This window comes from Sinocyclocheilus anshuiensis, unplaced genomic scaffold (genome assembly GCF_001515605.1).
Source record: "Sinocyclocheilus anshuiensis isolate Anshui unplaced genomic scaffold, SAMN03320099.WGS_v1.1 scaffold676, whole genome shotgun sequence".
Taxonomy (NCBI): Eukaryota; Metazoa; Chordata; class Actinopteri; order Cypriniformes; family Cyprinidae; genus Sinocyclocheilus; species Sinocyclocheilus anshuiensis.
In genome coordinates, this window is record NW_015558579.1 from 2,541,744 (window position 1) to 2,563,622 (window position 21,879).

Here is a 21,879-nt window from a genome sequence, read left to right on the forward strand (position 1 = left end):
ACGACGAGGAACGGATCCTCCAGCCAAACCAACAAATAACAGAAGAAAACAGCGACTCTGGACGAGCGCGCGAAATGTTCCGTTCAGAAAGACGCGTTTTCTTGTCGAACAGAATAATACGGCGTTCCTGGCGTCAAACTTTTGTTGAAGAAAGCCACCAAAAAGGCATCCCCTTCAAACAAACGGCACCAGAAGAACTATCCCACGCTGTACAACCAGTGCATGGCTTATGCGTCACAATTTCTGCACTGCTCCGTCCAGTTTGTTTTCGCGTAGGAAAACTTTCCTCACGCGCCTGTTCCTTGGAGTCTTTTGTATGCAAGCCCGTCCTGTGTCTATAAAGCCAACGCGCGGTGTTTTTCAGTAGTTCCCTGTCGAAGGAAACGCGGTCCTGTTATTTTTTTGTTGCCAGCAGAAATTCATTCAGCTGTGTGAATAAATGTTTCCAGCTATCGCGTCCGTCTCATGTCTACCGCTTGCGCTCGCTGCTGAGCGTTCAGCTCAGTCCCTCACCGTGACCTCATAACGGAACCACTCCCATCTCGCATTACTTTGCTCCATTGGAGAGTTCGTTCGTTCGTTCCAGATATGAGACACAGGAAATGCTGGTAACACGACACGCTCAAACGCAGGAGCCTGTGATATAGTTCCCGCTGGTGAAGGTGCACGTGTGGAATGTGGGGCCCGCATAACTTTGAAAGAATCTCAGAGTTTATGTGGCTGCGCACCTTTAGTACGATTTTGGGAAAAGGATTGTTATGTCTTGCTTTGCCCATACATTGTTTCCTAGCATCCAAACAATGTTTTATTTATACAGTAGGAGTGTTTACACACGATATCAGTGAGACAGCCATGTTAAAACAAACCTTCTCATAATAGTCACCCAAATTGTGCAATTCAGTATATATAACATAAACATAAGTTTTGTCATAAAATATTAGCAGAGATCATAATCTGGAGTCTAGGTTTAAGCAATTTTTAATGGTCTTATGTGAGTCTTGGACAAACCCATTACTACAGTTTCTCAGAAAAAAAAGTGCAAAAAATGTACTTTTTTTTAGGGATACAACAGCTTGTCAATGGGGCTGTACCCTCAAATTACCTTCTTTACACCTAAAGGGACCATACGAGTATATATTACTACCTTAAGGGTGCATATTACTCTAAAGTACTAATACACCCCTTGGGGTAAAGAAGGTATAGAGATGTCCCTTTGAGGGTACTGAGGGTAGGCTACCTGTAATGGTACAATTTTTGCACATTTCTTTTTTCTGACAGTGTACATGTGTTCATATTATTGGCCAGTGAACTCACTGATCTTTCCTCATTGACTTATTGAACACAGAGCAGCTGAATGTACTGTCAGTGTCCAAAAACCAGCACGTTTATACCAGAAACATGCATGAACAATATTATGTATGTTGTTTTCATACATTGGTTAAGTAAACATTTAAAGCATTATTTACTTTCATTAATATTACATGTCATTTTGTGAACGATCAATGAGTGCATTTTATTCCAAAAGAAAATAATAATAAAAAAATAATAAAAAAATAGTTTTGCAAAATATAACAACTTGCTCTCCCTCAGTAGCAACTTTTTTCTTATTCAACATTCAGTTTGATATTTTAAAATGCAAAATGTTTATTTTAAAATATAAATAAATCAGAATCTTACAGTTGAAATAAAACATAAAACACATTTGAATTAATTTAAGGATTAATCTTACGCTACTTTCTTAAGCAAATAAAATAAAATATCACTAAAAGTACTTTCTAAATACTTTAGATTTATTTTTGATCAGCTATGTATTTTTAAATTCAGCCTCAAACAGAAATTGCAGTCATCTTTTCTATTATGATGTATGTCCAGGGCTTCTCAAACAAGAAAAATTGTTGGGTGGGACTTATTGGGAACTTATTGGATCATCTGCTGATCTCATGTGAGTGACAGGTTGCTGGAGGGGATGGATTATCGCATGGTGAACACAACATCAGAGAAGATGTGTCATTGCGAGGGGGAGGGGACATTAATGTTTTTGATTAAAGATTACGAGGGCTCATTAATTTTTTAGTAATAATGATGTGCATAGATCAATCATTTATAATAAACGCTGCAATATTCCATAAAAAACAAGAATTGTCCATTTTGATTTGGTGGTGACTCTAAATCACAATTGTACAAGTGAGCAGTTATCTGCAGCATGCTTTATCTTACATTTGACGCCCCATACTGAAGCTTTTCTCTACAGAGTTATATCAGTGCAATCAGATGTCATAATCCTGTAGATGATGACTGATAAATGTGGTAAAAGCCAAGAACATGGCCTCTCTGTTTGCCTTGAGAAACCATTTGTACAGCAATCTCTGAAGAAATCAGATATCTTTGGATTATATTTGCTGTTCTTTCATCTCCTCTCTTTTTACTGCAATGGTGTCCTGGCTTTGGGTGGTAGCCAATTAGCAATAGCCTCTATACAAGTTAGCTATGCATATCATTGCCAAGCACAAGATCAGAGGCTAGTTGGCATCTAGATATAGTTTTAGGCTGTTTGGTTGCTGCTAAATGGATATGATTGCAGACACATTGCCTCGGTTAAGTCTGTTCTCTATGCAGGACATGCCGATCCCCAGAGGGGCTCAAATGTAAGACATGAAGCCCTTTTGATGCGGAGATACTGTTTTTATCGATTGATAAACCAATGTCTTGGCCACCTTCAAATTCTATTTCTTTCCTTCCTCTTTTCACATCAAATTTGAACTTGTCTGTGGGATTTAAGATTTTTTTTTCCTCACTGGTGTTAGGTATTTCAGAGAGTATTTGAATGAAGCAATACCCAATAGGATTTTTTTTTTTGAAGGAGGGGGGGATGCAAAGAGTACTGCTCAGAGCAAAAACATACAGTTCGTTCTCATGTAGGCCTAGGCTTTGACATTATTTCCCAAAAGGCAGTAAAACTGGTATCAGTTCTAGGAGCCAATGGACACAGAACTGCGAGAGTGTATATAATGTGAGATATCTTATAAAAAAATTGAAATTCCCTTTAAACCAGTCCACTTAAACCAGACAAATAGATTTTTTACAGAGCTTCAAATTAATTCCTTTTTATAGCTACCTGTGGTATTGTTATTTCTAAAGATGGTATATTTTGTTATGTCAGAAAGAGACATCCAGGCTCCTTAGAGAGACAAAATGTTGGGTGTAAATTTAAATAAATTTTGTTCAGTCCATATGGCAATTTCTTTTGATTGCACAATTTGGTATTTTGGTGGGTCTTGGTTTGAGACATTGTTACAGTCCCTTGTGAAACTACAGGAATTATGTTTTGTGTCACTCTCCTTAAGGAAGATACAATATATATATATATTTTTTTAATTATTCTATTTTATTTAGCTTTGTTTAGAGTTCATACTGAAATCAATTTTGATGGCATAATTTCGGCATAAATCTCGGCACAGTTTGAGACATTGTTGTAATCCCTTCTGAAACTAGGAATTATGTTTTGTATCAAAGAGAGACATCCAGGCTTTTTAGGAAGAAAAATGGCTCAAATTGTTTTGTTTTGTTTCATTTTTTTTTTTTTTAAATCAGCACATTTTAAGATACTGTTAAGATCTTCTCGGAAACAACCAGGGTCCTTAAAGAGGAAATCATGACTCTATATTTAAACCAATATTTACATTTTATTTTATTTTGAGTTCATATTGACATCTCTTTTGATTGCAGACTTTGGTATCTTGGCAAGTCTCTAGAGCACTTCTGAGGAGACATGCAGTATTACTGGGGTATTTTCTGAAAGAGAAAAATCCAAGAAGCAGGAGATTTCAACACAAATCCCCATTTGCTCCAATTTAACCTAATTTCTGCCTACAAAACATAGTATTTCTTTTAACTATAAGGAGGTTTTTTGTTTGTACAGGGTTTCTTAGTGCACAATTTTCTTTGGGAAACGACACTGACATTGCGAGGAGGAGTTAACTGGCACGATGCTTCGGGTTGTTTTCATTTGGATGTGTCTAATTGTTTAATGATGTTAGGTGCTGGCTAATTGAACACCCACTGTTCCAGTACCACTGTTTGTTGTGAAAGTTCCTGGGGAAACAGCCACCGGTGTTCCTGCGCCCCATTGAATTAGCCCTGATGAGCCTGGTCTTATCAGCCATCGCCTTTCAGTCACAATATGACCCTCAGAAGTCCTCTTTTGAAACCGGCAACATTATGTATGCCAAGGACGGTGAGGAATGCTTCCTAACGAAAGGTCCCTCGTGCACTCAGCAAAATCTTGGTCATCAGCCCCCACGTATTGTGTTCAAATGAGGGTAGAATCTCTCAAATGCCTTGGGAAACAGCTCATATTTAGTCAAACCACCCCAATCTCACTTAGCAGGCTTTTAACAGCTGCAGCCATCAACAGCTCAAATATGTAGGTGGCATTCCCGCTGTGGAACAAGATTAGATTTTACATTAAAATGACTAAGACTCTGTCTTTCGTAACTCAAGACTCAACTCACTTTCTTGACGTGTTTACCTGTCTGGGCTGTCATGTCAAAATCGGACTCTGAATGACCACTGAGTGTCTACCTGCGGCGATACAGACGTCTGTCAACATCTAACGCCATTAATGCCACCTTCCACAAAACATCACCAACACACTGACTCATCATCAAATAATCATTAAGTCCTTTTTCTTTCGCCTCTCAGCCTCATTGTGGTTTCCAGGTACTGAATGAAGGTTGGCTATTGTATGCCAGACAATGTCCTAGACAGCGCATTTTTTTGTAGCTCGGAGGACAGTCTGTGGCTGTATTGTGTTATATGTAAATTATAATCTCTGTGGCATCTCCTTTGTTGGAGCTGCTGTGTTTAACGCAGATGATTTGATATTGTCTCCCAGCGGCGGCACATGTGAGCCTGTATCAAATTCATAGAGGTCAGTGGGGGAAGAGAGATGGAGTGTTGGATAAAGCAGTGAAGTGTCTGATGTTTTATGGAGATTTGCAGCCGTGTGTGTGTAATCGGTGGCTGGTCCTACTATTACCATCAGGTCTGTTTCCAAATGTTTAACCGCCTCGTTCTTTCTCGCACAGCTGCCTTCTGTATCATTTGCGCAAAAACGTGTTTGACGCGCACAAACAATGTTTAGGTTGATTAGAAGAGTACTACATTAATAGTTGTTATTCTCGTTGTCTCTCCCATGGCCTTTCCGCACAGCAAGTGTTTATTTTGGCATTTACTTCTTCGCTTTCTCTCCTCATGCACCACAACAATGGCTTAGATTAATGGCATATCTTAAATTAAATAACAAAAGCCAAATGCAATCTGCTCAGGATAGGGCAAAATAAGCGACAGAGAAAAAAAAACTCACAAGAAAACAAATAATTAATGTTGCACAAGGAGCGACGGCTCCAATTCATGAAGCAATTTTATTCCCTGGCCGCTGAGACACGCAGAAGCTGTAATCGTTGGGCCAGGGAGCAGCATGAGGGTGCAGAGGAGCGCTGATGACAGCCAGTAGACTCATTGTGACTGGAGCGTTGGCTCTGCAGCCGCTGGGCTAACTGCTCCATTAATCTTCCACACAGGCCTGCACATCACCCCCCCATCCCCCCCCCCAACAAATGCACAGCAGCAAAAAGCCAAGCATTTATCCCAAAGTGGAAGGAGTACTGGAACCTGCCTACTACGATCTTTGCTAGTTTCTCAATGAAATATTTCCACTTCACTGGCTCAAAATGACAAAATTACCATAGATAGATAGATAGATAGATAGATTTGACCCTGAATAAATTGGCTGAGCAAATGATTCAATGACTCACTCAAAAAGACAATGGCTGCATCCAAAATCGCATATTCTCTGACTGGGTACTTCTTTTGAATAAGTAATTACTCAAATGATATATAATCAATTTAATGGAAGTAAATGGGAAGTAAATCTGCACAAGGCTTGAATGGGCTACAAGACCATCAGCAAGAAGCTTGGTGAGAAGGAGACAACTGTTGGTGCGACTGGCCCTCTCATCGACAGCAATGTAATTACCACGATCAAGGTCCAGAAACGTAGTAAGGAGATCGGTAAAATAATCCATGTGACATCAGGGGTTCAACCGTGATTTTACAAAGCTACGAGAATACTTTTTGTGTGCAAAAGAAAAAAATAACGACTTTATTCAACAATTCGTCTCCTCTTTATTCACCCTAGCGCCATTTTGGAGAGTCTCCACTGAACGCAAACAGCGTATGCTGTTCTGTGTCAGCTGCGGCACGCGGATACGCTGTTTACGTCGTTTAAGCTTTGATTTGAACAAAAACAACGTGTCCACGTAGTGCAGCTGACACAAAACAGGGTATGCTGTTTGCGTTCAGTGGATACTCTCCAAAATGGCGCGGAGGAGACGAATTGTTGAATAAAGTAATTATTTTTTTCTTTTGTGCACAAAAAGTATTCTCGTAGCTTTGTAAAACACGGTTGAACCCCTGATGTCACATTGATTATTTTACCAATCTCCTTGCTACGTTTCTGGACCTTGATCATGTAAGGAGAACCTCCTTCTCTCAGCCAGAAGATGGGTCATCTTGGATGGGTCTGTAAAGAGGAGTGGCTCAAAATCCCTCCTGAGATGTGTGCAAACCTGGTGACCAACTACAAAAAACGTCTTACCTCTGTGCTTGCCAAGAAGGGTTTCTGCACCAAGTACTAAGTCATGTTTTGCTTGGGGATCAAATACTTATTTCACTCACTCAAATGCAAATCAATTTCTAACCTTTATATGATGTGTTTTTTTCTGGATTTTTTGGTTGGTATTCTGTCTCTAAACGTTAAAATAAACCTACCATAAAAATTACAGACCCTACAGACAAGTGGGCAAACTTACAAAATCAGCAGGGGATCAAATAAATATTTCCCCCACTGTATAAAACAATAGTGGATTTAGCCTCCTGGGGTTGACGGTGGCGCCGGCAACGCCAGTTGCAATTTTAATGATAACAGCCAAAAGAACTTCAAATGCTCCGTCATTTTTGATCCTACATATAAGAGTAATATGTCATTTAAATCTGTATAGGGTCTACTTTTATTTGTGTACACTCACAATATCAACAAAATGTGTTTTTGTAAAATAAAGAAAATATATAGGGTGCTCTTTCAGTCATCTCCGTCTTAGCATATCTCTTTGAAACGCGTCATTAAAATGAACTGGAACTCAGCCAATACTTGACACAGAGACATGAGAGATATATATCTATAGAAAGCTTAACATGTCTACTTTTATATGCAGTAAGTCTTACCGAAAACAAATATTCTCTGATAAAGTAATCCATATGAAACCATCGCGATGTCCAGTCCTTCCCGTCTGGCTTCATTATCTCTAATGTGATCACACCCAAGCACTGAGCGCCCTATTGATATTATAATCGTCCCCGTGAGACGCGCTGCATGTAAACGCCCACATCATAGCAAACAAAGCATCAAGACTTTTCCTTAAGTTCATCTCGGCTACTGTTCGTTTATGGAAGAAGAGTAAGTCTTTTTTATTAGCCTACTTGCATTAGTTGTTATTGTGTTACTGTAACATATCTTGTACACATTTTACTAGTTACTACCATGATTCCTGACTAAATGTATAATCAAGTTTACATTGAGATTCATTCACTGCATCTAATGTCTCACGACGCCAGGATGTTTTTTCAAATTAAAATCTGCTTCGCTGACTGGCGCAGAGACAGACGCGTTTTTACAGCGCTGCGCATTATAACCAATCACACACGATTCTGTTGTGTTTATGAACGCAGCGGCCAATCAGAGGGATTCAGATGAGTCATCGCTGAAACGCCGGTGTTTTGTTCAGCGCGCGCTCACTGACTGAATTCTGCTCTCTGGCGAATTAATTCTGATCAGAGACAACAAAGTGCAGATGTGTGTATGAATGTAAGTAAGAGATTCATTTCACAGTGTAAACAGCTTCAGTGATTATAACAGGAGCTTTTGAGAGTGCTTGAACTCTGGCTAGACTGAAGTCAGTGATAATGTTTTTTTTGATAATGTAAATGTTCTTTCCTCTTTTTCTGTACCATGAAAGTGTTATAACTAGTAACTTACAATGTTTATATTAAATTCACATTAAATACATAGTCAGTCGTATTAAAAATATTTTATGGCATGACAGCCATATCTGGTACTTAAGTAAAAATACGTGTTTTTATGTGTAGTTAATAGATTACACTATTATGCTACTTTGCCCATTGCCCATTATAGATCAACTAACATAATCAATAAAAGTGCAAAATGCATTTACTTACACATATTTGAAAATTGAGATATTACATGATATAGTTAACACGTTTGGGAATATTTCGAATAAAAAGGAAAACATAAATAAAACATAAGCCTATATCAGTTATACAGTGCTATCGTGGCTGCTGTGTGTCACATGACAAGCATGATGAGGCCTATTATTGACAAGAAAATAATGAGCGCATGATGCCCCTGACACTACAATACAAAATTATTTGTCAGATAAATGAAACATGATGAAACATTAATTTGAGTTGAAATTGTTATAGCTTACTTCTAGAGATTGCAGTGATGCATGACATCGTGAAAAATTACTGAATGAATAATACTGAAAGTAGGTTAAAATTAATTTTAAAAGCGCAAGTGGCCCCTGCCTGGCTCCCCCAGTTACTGTGGTCTAGAACTGCCACTAGTAGAGATAACGAAAGTTATCATGCATTGTAATGTTCGAAGCAGATGTCATAGCAAATGTCACTAGGAAAAGATCTTAAAACAAGCGGTTCATTCAAAAATTCATTCAAATTAAAAAACTATTTGTTTGTGTTCCACAGAAGAAAGAAAGTCATACACATCTGGAACAGCATGAGGGTGAGTAAATGATGAGAGAATCTTCATTTTGAGGCACAGGTTCACTTTTAACATCTGTAATTAACAATCCTGATAAGGTAGATATTAGATGTAAACTTGTGGCCCCATTTTACTAATTCAAAACATGGCAGAGACTCCTCTTATCTAGACTCACTTTCACAAGCATGTGAACCATGAGGCAGTACACTAAGAATAACCCCTGCAGAAACTGTCTCATGTTGAAAACATCTACACTGAATAAACGTTTTGTGATGACAGAACAATTACTTCATAATTGAATTTAAGGCTCATTGTCTGTGAGGCACAGAAAGCTTGGGCTAATGGCTTTCATTCAAATGACAGCCAGCATTCATCTGCACTCATCAGAGCATTCCAAACATCTCAACCATTCCCCAACGGTCCAATGTTTATACACTGGAATGCAAGAAAAAATGGGCCACATAATTATCAGCATAACTTTGGATCTGATGATTTTAGACTGTACAGTTGAACACATTGTTCTTTATTCACAGCCCATGATAAGATACAGACGCGCATGTATAAAAGAAAAGAAAATTGTTCCCAGACAACATAAACAAGGAATAATCAACATAGACATATTTATTTCAAGGTTGCTTAAAAAACATGACCACTTCATCGATTATATTTCAGATGTGGTTCTCCTTTGAAACTCCAGCAACATACAAATTCTGACACACTATAATGCAGAAAGGGTTAACCATAACTGTAATTTTTCTCTTGTGTCTCATACCTTTTTTTTCCCTCTTCTTTTTGTGAGCACATGATAAAAGAATGCATGGAATGCCAGTGAGCGTGGCGCCAGCAGCGTTTCCAGTAGCACTGGCCGATGAGAACTGGGAGGGTGGAGGTGGGGTCGAGCCTGGAGCCTGGGCTTTCTTTACTGTGTTTGGGGAAATTACTGCTTTTTTCCATATAAAGTATGCATTCCACAGGCTGACTGGCAAACGAAACCTCCTCTCGCTTCGTAAAGGGACAGAATTAGAGACATAAAAACTGAAGAGGGGAAACACATTCCTAAATCCTGGACGTATACAGCACTTGAAAGTGATGTACAGTTACTGGAAAAGACTCTGAATCAGACCAGTAAATGTATTCAGCGTATGACATCACTTCCTTAAGTGCATTCAGAGGTCACATTCTAAAACAAAACATGAGGTGTATTTGAATCGTGAATGATACAAAATGTAACATTGAACCGATAAGGTATGAAAAGCACTATATTGTTGGGCACAATGAATAAATCAAATAAAATGTTATTGAGTGAACCATTTAGGTGAATGATTTAATGACTTACAAATGAAGACACTCACTTGATTTGTTCCTTAATGAATCGGTGGATTGAGCGAATGATTTAATGACTCAATAATTAATACGGCCACTCAGTTTGTTCCTGAATGAATCGGTAATGAGTAAATAATTAAATAACTCACTCATAAAGACAATAGCTGTATCCAAAATTGCATACTCTCTGAGTAGATACTTTTTTTTTTGAATAAGCAATAACTAAAAAGTATGTTCTATATAGTATGAATGTAACATACTAACTTCGTCATATTATCATTGACTTACCAGCGTCAGTTGTGTCGCTTCACTGCCAAAATGGACTATGAATGCCATTTTATGTTGATTTATGTACCTGACATATAAACTTATGTGATACACACAGATGAGCATGTTGTTGACTATATTAATTACCCAGCACTAGAAAATATTTTATAATGAGTGATTTTTAAGTTGATTTTATGGAAAGAAACTGCATTGCAATATTCTTAGTCAATTTGACTGTTAGCTAATGATCTGTTAAAACCCGAAACAAAAGATGATGCAGGGTGAAAATGAGTCTGAGATCAAATGGAACATATATAAAGGTCTCCATTCCATAAACAGCTCTAGGGTAGGTCAGCCATTATCCTATGTGAAATTCAGGATGATAAATCCAAAGGTCCCCCTCTGGTAATGCATGCCACTCAGTCTTGGTCATAGATGGCAGTTCATTCAGATTCTCTAAAAGAAGATTAAATTGAATTTTATGTTCTGTGGAGATAAAATTCAAATCGCATATTACCATTATTTGATCTTTTCAAATTCACCAGGGGAAAATGTGTTTTCTTGCAAAAAGGTAATTTTACACTGCTGCCTCGGTAGTCATAAGGTTCAATCTAGCGCAGCATTTCAGTATGCTTTTTTTATTTTTTTTATAAAGTAAATGATATGCTTCCCACATGCTTCAACTCAGACCGGCTTGCATTTAAAACGTAATTTTTTAACAAGCCATTTGCCTGAATATATACTGAATATGCTGCTACCTTGATGCATTGTGTCTATCAAATTACTAAAAATTAATATTTACTTAACCCTCATGTTGTGTTCTGGTCTTTTTAATTATTTTCTCAAAAATGCTAGTTAATGTTATTGCATTGGTCTAAAACTTTCTGACTTTGTTCACACAGGGTGTTAATTTAAAAATAATTTTTGTACTCTTTTGGGATTTAAATTAATCATTTGATACAATGCACTTACTGTGAACATACATGTTTTTTCATTGTACTTATATTTAAAAATACCTGCATGTAATTACATCTGTAATTAATTTCTGTAATTGCATTTATAATTACACTGTTGACCATCCCTTACACCTTAACCCATCCTTAAACCTACCCATACCACCAAACCTGGCCCTAACCTCAATAGCAGCAAAATAATTTTTGCAATACAATATGAACACAATAAGTACATTGTACTTATTTTTGATGTAAGTACATAGTAGTTAAGGCCACATAATATAAAGTGGGACCCTGTAAACTAACTGTATAATACATTGCAGTTGCACCAACTGACCAAACCCCAAAAAAAACATCATTTCTAGTTTAAGGTCCAGTTATACATATGCATTTTGTAGTAGGGCGAAATTCGAATTTCGAATATTCGTCGAATTTAAAATAAAAATCCACATTCGAATGCAAAAATGTTGCATTCGAATTTTAGGTGTGCGTTAAGGAGGCAGCCTTATCAGTGGCGCACGAGATGCGATGACGATGTAAGTGTCATTGCATTTTAATGTTTTTGTTAGCCTATCCATTTGAAGCCACTAGATGCGGCGCTGCTGCGTTGTTAATTACAAATATTGCGGGAAAAGAGAACATCAATGCGGAGAAGATCTTGTTTACGTCAAAACTGAAACCAAGCCGTTCACACAGATTTCGCGCATTTTCTAGAGGGACATCTATCACCATTGCACTCGCATCTCGCACAAAAGAGCCGCATGTTTAGAAAGCCATGTAAAATGAATGCAAGTTCAACTTTGAAAAAACACATCTCGAGACTTTATGGCGGAGGTTTTTTTCCCATCCCACTGCAACTCATGTTTTTAAATAAAAAATGTACTCTGTGTGATTGGCTTTCGGCCCTTTGTATTAAACTATGAATATATACATGGTGCTGTTTTGTTTATAGTTGTTTAAGCAACTTAATTAATTATAATTGGTTTATAAACATTATTTTAAACATTATGCACTTTTTTTTTCACAGATAGTCATGTTATCTTATGCTTTGAATAAACGTGCATTAATAATATTTTGCTCGATGCGCCCTCTTGTGGCCTCAGGAGAGAAGCCAAAAGCTTTTCTTCACCCTAATTGAAATTATGCATTTTAAATTTGAATATAATTCGAATTTTGATAATATTTAAGTACAAAATTGTGAATTTAGTTTTTCAGCCATTTTGACAGCCCTATTATGTAGTATGTTGTAAATGCATCATTTTCCTCTTATATTTGCCGTTTTAATGCATAGTAAAATTCTGTGCCTTCTCAAAAGCACATCAGAAAAAAAAGTTTAATTAACGCCCCCTCTTTTCTTTTCTCTAGTCCTGCTAGGTTAACCCTCTCCGAACCTCTCGGCACAGCAAGAAAGCCTAAATGACAGTGAAAAAGAGATACAGCCACAGCACTCAGCACTTCTTTCTTTGTTACACCGGAGTGCTGCTCCACCTTTACTCAAAGCATGAGGTCGGATTCTTCCTGAAACAGCACTGAGAGCCGAAGGAATCAAAACACGTCAAAGTGCTCATTCCTCTGGAGTTTCTGAGATGCCATTAGAGAAGTCACTCGGGTTCATTCTTCTCTTGACACTTAATGAACAACAGTAGCCAGACACAAACCCATAATCTGCTAATGTGTTGGGCCCTCATAGCAAGCTTCACTGGGCAGCTATGCCGTAATGACGCTCTTGCCCTCTCTTTTCCGTGTGCATGGAGACGTGAAGCTTCACAACATCGAAACAATATGGACATAGATGATGTTTGTTTCTGGCCTGGTAAAGTCAAAGAGAGGGTCATTTCATCTCATCAAGTCTGATTCACTTCACCCGTCCCTCTAAAATACATTAAAATGTGCCTTCAGTAAAAGATTGGTTTTCAGTTTTCACTTTACAGAGACCAGAAAGTCTGCTGAATTTATTTAGTTGTTTTTGCTGATAGTATAACCTCATAATACCCATTACAAAAAAGAACTATAATAAAAGCTATTTGTACTTCTCACATTTTTGTTTCTATGTTACACCCTAATGTACTTTTAAAATAGGCAGTCAATTTATCTCAGGTCTTTTAATGCAGTCCATAACTTCACAAACCTTCATAAACACGCTGAATTGTTGTGGCAATAACATTCGCAGTGCATTTTGATTCAGCTCGTATATTGATGTAATGTGCATCCTTTGCTATTTATAGCATCATGTTGCTTGTCACATTTCAGAACAGACAGAATTCCCTGTTTAGTGGATGGTGTATTGTCAAAGTGATCTAATTAGATATGTTCTCTTTAACAAACCGCCAGAGGCAGCTCTGTACCCCTTCAATTTCTTTAGCCTGTCTTTCTAAACAGGATTTAGATTTCATCAGCCTCATTTGTCTTCTCCGAATTTGCTATTGCTGTTTAAAAAACAGACTTTCTTGAGTCTCTATTCAAATATTTGGGCTCTTTCTATCAACAATTAAAAGGCTGTGAAGTTGTTAGTCTTTAATCCCATAAAGCCTACTGTAGCATATGCAATACATGGATTTCTAAGGCCTCTATATTATCAACATGATCAAAACTTTGCTGAAAAACCAGTTGCACACAATCTACCATGTGCCTTCTGTCATCTGACTGTTAGTTAGTATGTAAAAGACCTCTCAGTATAATTCTAAAAATGCCTTTCGTGTTGTGGTGCATGTGTATTTTTGCTGTGAAATCTTTAATAAAGTAAGCTTATATTGTTAGTAATATTTCAAGATGTACATTTACTGAACTGAAGCAACTTAGGTTTACTGATACAACAGGCTTTATATGTACAGTATAAAGGGTCACATATGGACTAGATGTATTAAATATGATACAAAATGCATTTGCTATCATATTTAATACATCGTAGCCCATATGTGACCCTGGACCACAAAACCAGTCATAAGTCGCACAGGTATATTTGTACCAATATACTACTATATTATATAGGTTCAATCAACTGTTCCATTAAAAATATGGTCCCACTTTATATTCACTTTATATATGTTTTCTGGTCTTGTTTTTGTTCATTTCACTAACAGTAGCTCATCTTGTCAAGAACGTCTAGTTATACTAGTATAATCCTTAAAAATAACAAAACAAACTTGACAAATATACACTATTTCTCTTCCAGCAAAAAGGATCCTAAAATGTTCCTATTACTGGTAAAGTATGGAACTAGCAACCAAGGTCACGGATTCAAGCCGCAGGTAACATACACATAAAGAAAAATGTATATGCTGAATTCATTAGTTTGCAGTTAGCCCCTGCTGGCAGATGTCATTACTACAGCATCAGACTGCTATTCAAAAGTAATCAGTGTACGACAAGATAACTCGTGCTTTTAAGAGAGAGGCCTCTTTAAAGTGTGTAATGATGACAGTATGCAGGTTGCAACTACTGTAGACCTTCTTGGTTTTGATGGGCTCTGATGAACACTAAGGGCTATTTTAGACCTTTGTTATGTCGATAACTCTAACCTCGATTTTGTATAATTCTTAGTAAGTTTTCCCTGTAGTCACTTCTTCTTAAAGCCTCTATAAAAGCATTTTTTTTAAAATTCAGCATCATGTCCTTGCATAATTCTGTCTCTTTAAGCAGTGAGATGGAGTAGAGTCTTAAAAATCACATTGCAAAAAATGACCCATAAAAACACTTTTATTTTTAATGCAGTTGGTATTACATAATATTATTTAAAAAAAAAAATCTTGAATAACACTGGTTAATTTAAATGACCACATGAAACACATTTTAGGTTACCTTCCAAAACATTTTTACAGTGCTTTTTAAGAAATCGTAAGTGGCTTAGTCAGCTAGTGGAAATCTGCATAGAACTCTTCGTGCCCCCTCAGATTTTTAGCTGAGTAGATTTTAAAATGCTACTTCCAAAGAAACATTCTAGCACCTTTGGGAATAGCACGGCATGACTATTATAGTTTAAAAGTGTTACATTCACAATAACATATCTAAATTTGAATCGCAACTTCCAGAATTCATTTGCTGTATAACTAAAACTTTAGTCATCATCTACCGACCCTCAGAAACTCTTTTTTATTCTATGGCCTTAAACAAAATAGGTGCCTGACACCAGTGCTCCTCATGTTCTCTGTGTGTAGTGCACTTGGTAAAGTAAGAGGACGTCATGCTGCTGACTGTGGCTCCCAGAAGAATGGGTCATCCGACCTTCATGTGTGAGCAGCAGGGTTCGTGATGGCTTCGCCGCATGCTGCAAAAAGGTCGCCTGACATACATACTGTACACTAATTAATGTTTAAGAGCAAGAAATGAGCAACCTTGGACTGTGCGTCCATTAGTTTTGCAATCATTGTCTGTTATGTTAGAACATTCATACATGTGCAGTCCATTCAATGATATAATTTGAGCCTCAATTTTCTGTGCAATTTTTTGCACATTTTCTCTCTATTCCAGGTAGGCCCCTAATGTGTTTTGATATCTTTTGAGTATGATGTCATGAGACTCAGGGGTGTGTGTGTTGAGCAGGTTTCAAACCCTGTCAGGACGTGATGCACATGTAATAAGAGCCGCTACGGTGAGCTGTTTGCTGCGTGTCTGACCTTGCAGTGCATTTGGGCTGCACTCATGCATAAATGCAGCCTCTTACAGTCCTTTTGGACATCATTATCAAACGATACACCAACTAGACAGATATTATTTGTTGGATGTTACTCTGATAGATTACACATCAACACTGTCGGTGTGGCTGGGAATAAACTAGAGCGCATTAAGCCGATCTGTTTCATATCCTTTTGTTGTTTTCATCATAGTGCTTATTTGTGGTATTATTCTTCATTTGAACAACATAAAGCTTAATCAAATGCATCCAAATGTTACTGAGAATGTACGCCTCATAAAAACACACCCCACAGTTCCTTCACACCATTGCACCGTGATTGTCTGCTGCCAGATTTATCTTTATTTGAACTGAAAACAACGTGTGCAAGCACCGCTATGGTCTTTAGGTATTCCAGGACTGTGAAAATGTCTTGCGTGCCAAGAAAGTGATATAAATTGAGAATGTGTATGAAGTGAAAACAATAGCCGGTAGCAGGAAATCTACCAAAATTCATCTTTAGAAATAATTACAGCTGGTGATATGTGCTGGTGGAAGCTAATGGCGGTAATAAAAATGTTAAAAGCCTTTGAAGATGAGGCCAAACCATAAGACATCAATTTGGTGGTATTAAGGCACATTTCTACTTAGTTTAACACTAAGTACTTGGAAATGAGGGTAATAAAAACAAGATGAAGTGCAGTCTTCTTGATCCAAAATGCATCTGCTGAAGCTCATCATTATCCATTCGACGCTAACAGTTTATCTGTTTTAAAAAAACTGTTTCAGAGGTCATATAAACTCTTTAACTTTAATTATAATGTTAGAGAATATGAATGAATGGATGGATAGACCACTAGATAGATAGATGGATAGACAGACAGATAGATGGATGGATGGATGGATGGATGGACGGACGGACGGATAGATAGATAGATGGACAGACAGACAAACAAACAGATAGATCGATATAAAAAATCAATATACTGTAGATGGATGGAGAGACAGACAGACACACACAGATAAATATGTTGCTTTGCAAAAAATGTATTTCATCAGAATGCACAGGCTGATTTTTAATGCTTGTCAATGAAGAAAGAATCTTTTTTACAGCAAAAAGATGTAGTTGCATCATCAACCAGCAGAGGCAACAAACAGATAGATCGATATAAAAAATCAATATACTGTAGATGGATGGAGAGACAGACAGACACACACACACAGATAAATATGTTGCTTTGCAAAAAATGTATTTCATCAGAATGCACAGGCTGCTTTTTAATGCTTGTCAATGAAGAAAGAATCTTTTTTACAGCAAAAAGATGTAGTTGCATCATCAACCAGCAGAGGCTCAATGCCGAGTCAAGCAAGGTCATAATTTGGACTTGAGAGAATTTGATAAAAAAATATTTTTGTGTTCATACCAAAATCTTTGACTTGTGATCACAGACTGATATATTGGTAAATCTGAGCTCAATTAGAGACTTTTCTGAGGTTACTTTTTGGCATAAATGATGTTCGATTACTTTTTTCAAAGTCTCCATTTGATGACCATTTGACAACAAGAAGCAATTCAAAAAGGAGATATCGTTTGTGGTTTTACTTTCCTATGGGAAAGAAAATCAGAATTGGCACCTGCATTTCAAACAATGGGATTTATTTAGCGTTGCATTTCAGATCTAATCAACGGTTTTAAGCTCCATCAGAGACTCATACCTATTGGTATTAACCCAAAACACACTAACAAATGAGTACACGTACATGCATGAATTCCTGATTTATCAGCCTCAGAGTCAATGCGGTTAGGTGAGAGCCCAAGAACTGTTTTATGTAGAGGTGAAGCAGAATCCCAAGAGACAGATCAGAGGGAATTATGATGAGAAAGAGAGAAAGACCTAGTACAATGCTTACTGCATCAACACTTCAAAAGCAGTTTCCTCCCCACCACACTGTCTGAATTAACACAGTAAAAAGAAATAGAGATATTTTATGAAAGCATTTACGCAGAAAAGATCATTAGCAGATCAGAGACCCTGACTGATGGACTCATTTAATTCACATACAATATAATGCAATTACCACATTTAAAGCTAATAACAAGCATTTTTTTATCATTGTAAGCCGCATAAATTGAAAGCAATATAGCTAGAGTCAAGATCAGGTTTTGTAACTGAATAGGAGATATATTAGAAAATCATGCACAACGTGCTGTAGCGTGACAAGAAACCTGCTCTTCTGAGAACACCATTTTCTCAGTGAAAAGGAAAACGTTATAAATTTTTAACAAAACGAGTGAACTAAGACCACTAGATGATGCATGGTTCACTGCCCATCCGAAAAGAAGAACAAGAGAGAAAAGTTTTAAAACAAAAATAATTTTCTCTCATAAAGGGCGCATACGTCACTGTTTCTAGTGGTCTGTTTACAAGGAGGGTATTCCTGTTTCTTTCATTTTGTGTGTGGCTCTTATGCACTTAAACTTTTATCTTTAGGAGCGGATGAGTGCGAGTGTGTGCCTGGTTCGTCATGCCATACAGCTTTGCGACATTTTCATCAGAAGAGCAGCACTAGCACTATTACAAACTTTGTGCTAAATACGTCGGCCGTTCAGTGAAGGTCAGACCATTAATCTCACCCTTCAGGAGAGCTACAGTGTAGTTCGTTTCGCACGTGAGCACACGGTTCTAATGTATAGCATGGCTGAGGTCCAAGAAGAAAAAAAAACTGTTTCCCTTTACAGAGCTTTTATGTTTGCTATTTTATAAGGTAATTTGCAACAATTACCGTTTTCACCAAGTAGAATATGCATTCATTATTCACGGCTGTCTAGTCAGATCCTCGCCACTGTATGCATCCTATCTATGCAACGGTGTAGAAATAATTTAAAAGTGGGGTTGGACACATTTAGAGAGGGGCATTGATTATCTCCCAAAAAGTGGGGACAGCGAAAGAAATCTGTAAAGCACTGTTTTTTTTTAAATCTAGTAAGCTGTCTTGAGTGTATCTCAGAGTAAAAATATAAAAAGCTGTGACTTTATTTCTCATATTTGCAACCTCACATATCACAATTGCAACTTTATTTTTCGTAATTGTGATTTCGTAATTGTGATTTAATCCAACTGCAAATTCATTTATCACAAATTTGACTTTGTATCATATAATTGCGGCTTAATTTCTTCGAACTGTGAATCTATTTTGCATAATTGCAGATTTATCCTCACAATTGTGATTTAATTTCTCACAGTTTTGACTCATAATTGCACATTTATACTTTATTTGTAATTGCAAATATTCCTGTGCATTTATATATCACTGTGACTCCATCTCACAATTGTGATTGTGAAACAATCGTGGCGATTTCTGTGATCGTGGCTCCTAATCAGTGGTCCTATGTCGTACAGTGAGAGAGGTTCAAAGACAGCCGTTGTCACGGTCTTGTGACCAAAGATAGCTTACAATAATTTTCCGATGGTGTCAGAAATTCAGCATGATCATCGCACAGTGTGTTTGCTGCTACGACCCATGTTTACTGACAAGCCAATAAAAATGAGACATGAAATCAATGCGACATGGCGCTAAAACATAAAACTGCTTACCTCAAGCTCTTATCCTTTCCTCTTTCACCGCTTCCACTTTTTTTCAGCATACATAAAAACTCCAACTGCCAAAGTGTGACTCATCATGCTCTTTTTTACCACTAGTGCATGCTGATGACATTTTATTCTTCTATAGAAACGTGCGTATGAATCAAGGTCTCAGCTTTCAAATTTTGTAATTTTTTTAAAAGAAATTAAAACAATAAATACCGTTTTGTGGCTCTTTAATATGTCATGAAAAATCACTGCATTGCCTCAGTTCAAGCAGCATGTGAACCAATCGTCTTTTCATATTTACTTAAATCATCAGAATGTATTTTATTTCAACTGCGGAAATATGTCAATACACAACATTTTTAAGTTTAAGTCCACCGAAGGTTAATCTACTCTCCTGTCTGATTTGATTGTTGGGCAAGATGGCAGATTCGGCGTTATGATCGTCTGTCAATCAAGCTCTTTGCGAACGGTCAATTGCGACTTTGTTTATCACAGTTTTGACTTCATATTTGACAATTGTGAATTCATTTTATTTCATATCTCACAATTTTAACTTCATACTTTATTTCTTGTAGTGGCAACTATTTCTCATGATTGATTATTTATATCTCACTATGTGACTTCATATCTCACAATTGCAGCACTATTTCTCACAACTTTAACTCATAATCGAAATGTCATACTTTATTTCTTGTAGTTGCAACTATTTTACATGATTGCTCATTTATTTCTCACAGTTTGGACTTCAAATTTGACAATTGTGATTTCATTCTCATTATTGCTACTTCATACTTCTTGTAGTTGTGGCTATTTATCATGATTGCTCATTTATATTTTGCTATTTGACTTCATACATTATTTCCTGTAATTGCAACTAGTTCTCATGAATACTCATTTACAGCATATCTCACTATCTGTGATTTCATATCTCACAATGTGACTTCATATTTTACAATTGCATCTAACTTTCTAATTTTCCTTTCTATTTTCCTGTCTGGGTGAAGACCAGCTTAGATTTGCAGAAGGCAACATAATAATGCTACCTCTCTCCAGACATCACGTTTATAGCCCATTAGAAAGCACTGATTAAAATATTACGGTTATACATGTGGAATGCAGAATAGAGGTAATATATATCTGAGTGTGTATGCACACATGTGCATATGCACAGTATAAGCCTATATTATGTACACAACATGACACAGCACACTCACATCTGACAAGTATTGTGTTTTTAAAGCTGAATAATGTTTAACGATAAACATCATTAAACATTTGACCAGGAATTGAGGCAGTATTGAAGAAGACAGATCTATGAGAGTGCTGTATGATAGACCAGTCCAGTGTGCAGACACAAATAAGACTCCTCAGTCAGCATGCCTGTGTAAATATTTGAACTCTACCCAGCAGATATCAGGGCCTCTAGAGAGAAAGACACTAGTTCAGGTGAGAAAGGGTTCATTCCCATACTGCATGCTTGCTGCCTGTGATCTCTCCCCGCGGCTCGTGGTTTCTGTATTTGGTCGTGTTGCGAGTATTTGCAGTGCGTTTCTGTATTTGGCCGTGTTGTGAGTATTTGCAGCCCGTTTCTGTATTTGGTCGTGTTGCGAGTATTTGCAGCACATTTCTGTATTTGGTCGTGTTGCCAGTATTTGCAGAGTGTTTCTGTATTTGGTCGTGTTGCGAGTATTTGCGGAGTGTTTCTGTATTTGGTCGTTTGGTCGTGTTGCGAGTATTTGCAGAGCGTTTCTGTATTTGGTCATGTTGAGAGTATTTGCAGAGCGTTTCTGTATTTTATTGTGTTATGAGTATTTGCAGCACGTGTTGTCATACTGATGAAGATGTTTTTTAATGTGCTGGTGTTTTTTTATTTGTAAGTGTTTTCTTAAGTTGCAGCATGTTGAGCTCTCTCGGCCAGTTTATAACCCACCCCACTAAACATAAAGATGTACAACATTAAACTATTATGTTATTGGTTCATACTATACTACACTTTGTAGAAATGTACAAAAAGAAACTTTTGACAGGCTATAATTGAAGCACTGAAAATGAATATCTTCAATGTGCACTTCCATATTCGCTGCAGTAAAACCATTTGGAGGAAATGGTAAAAGGACATTTCACTTTGCACATTTAACATTCAGAAAACGCATACTGCAGAAAAAAGAACACTATTCTCACAACTCTTTGCTTTTTCTGGGGAAGTGTGAATCTGTTGGGGATGTGTTCATAGGGCAAATAAAGGCCAACCGCTTTTACATCCACAAAGTAGAACAA